Raw genomic sequence first — 1744 nt, 5'->3', positions numbered from 1 at the left:
CAAACTGGCCACACCGTGGGATACACCATTCCAGGCTGGCCGAGACATTTTGGCCAATCTGCCCGTGTGATGACAATGTGCTGGGACATCATTATTATGATATATTAGGTGTCAGCCATGGCTCAGTTGGTAGCACTCTCGCCTCTGAGTCAGAAGTTTGTGGATTCAAAGTCCCACACCAGAGACTTGTAGCACATAATTCAGGCTTGCTAGTACTGAGGGAGTGCTGCACTGTCAGTAGGTGCCGTCTTTCAGATGAGATATTAAACTGAGCCTTTCTTTGACCAAGCTTTTAGTCACCCCTCTTTGGCTCGGTGTCGATTTTACCCCTCCGTGAAGCACCTTGGGATTTTTTCTACATTAAAGGCGCTATGTCAATGCGAGTTGTTGCTTTGAAGTGCTTTGGGATGGCCGGAGGGCAGGATAAGGCGTTATATACATCGAAACTACAGCACAGAAACAGGCCATTCGGCCCAACTTGTCCAGGCCGGTGTTTATGCTCCACATGAGCCTCTTCCCACCCTACTTCATCTAACCCTATCAGCATTTCCTTCTATTCCTTTCTCCCTCATGTCTTTATCGAGTTTCCCCTTAAATGTATCTATGCTATTTGTCTCAACTACTCCTTGTGGTAGCGAGTTCCACATTCTAACCACTCTCTGGGTAAAGAAGTTTCTCCTGAATTCCCTATTGGATTTATTAGGAACTATTTTTATATTTATGACCCCTAGTTTTGGACTCCCCCAAAATTGGAAACATTTTCTCTACTTTTATCCTATCAAACCCTAGATACAGTTTTTAATGTCCATTGTTTTCCTTTAAATATGTTCATTCTTTCCTTTAAATATGTTCATTCTTTCCTATTTCTTTTTCTTCCACCTCCCTTTTTAAAAAAATCCTTCTCTTCCTTGACCCCCTCTTTTCCCTTCGGTTGCTTCTTCCCAACTGCCACTTTACTCCCACAGAGTGAGAATTGACGACAGCCCGGAGCAGAGTAACGAAAACAAATCAAATGCTGCTAAACAAAAGTGGGCTGGTGACTCCCAGTGCAGTTCTGGAGCTCCGTTGCTGTGAAGTCGCTACTCTGTTGCCGCGGATACAATGTAACACTAACAATAAACTGAACCGCAACAGTGTATCGACCCACAGCAACAATGTATCAACCCACAGCTGGTGGTCACTTCCTTCATTCTTAGGTCCCGATTCCACCAAGTTCACGGGTTCAAATCCAGGGCGAACCCTTGATTTTCCTCATTAAATTAATTTCCAACCCAAAATCATTAATTCAACAGAATAAATAATGCGTTACAAAAAAAAAGTAAAATAAATAAATAGTAATGTTAGGCGGTGGAGGATTCATTTTTTAAAAAGTGTTTCCTCATTACAGACGAAATTTATATATCTTTGAAATTCTGCACAGATTATTTATATTTTAAAAAAGGGAATAAAACACTAAAATAAGGGCTCGTCCGGGATTTGAACCCGGGACCTCTCGCACCCTAAGCGAGAATCATACCCCTAGACCAACGAGCCAGCCGATACAGCATTCCCAGGTTGAGCATATGGAGAAATAAAGAGAAGGCGAACTGAGTGTGGGACAAGATAGAGAGGCAGGAATAACTGGAGGGGAGGAGATGAGGGAGAGAACATGGACGGAGAGAGGGAGAATTAAATAGACCAGGGAGAGAGAGGTGGATAATTCAGAGGAAATGAACTGTGTAAAAGGTGAACATGTGGAGAGAAA

General features: G+C 42.9%; 1 non-coding gene across 1 annotated transcript; it reads right to left on the bottom strand.

Annotated features, from left to right (window-relative positions):
• Positions 1-1461: 1461 nt before the first annotated feature.
• On the bottom strand, positions 1462-1533 carry trnap-agg (transfer RNA proline (anticodon AGG)). Its single transcript has one exon. It is a non-coding gene; the product is annotated as a tRNA-Pro (tRNA).
• Between the last annotated feature and the right edge of the window lie 211 nt (positions 1534-1744).

Source organism: Heptranchias perlo, chromosome 6 (genome assembly GCF_035084215.1).
Source record: "Heptranchias perlo isolate sHepPer1 chromosome 6, sHepPer1.hap1, whole genome shotgun sequence".
Classification (NCBI taxonomy): domain Eukaryota; kingdom Metazoa; phylum Chordata; class Chondrichthyes; order Hexanchiformes; family Hexanchidae; genus Heptranchias; species Heptranchias perlo.
This window is presented reverse-complemented; position numbering and strand designations above follow the sequence as displayed.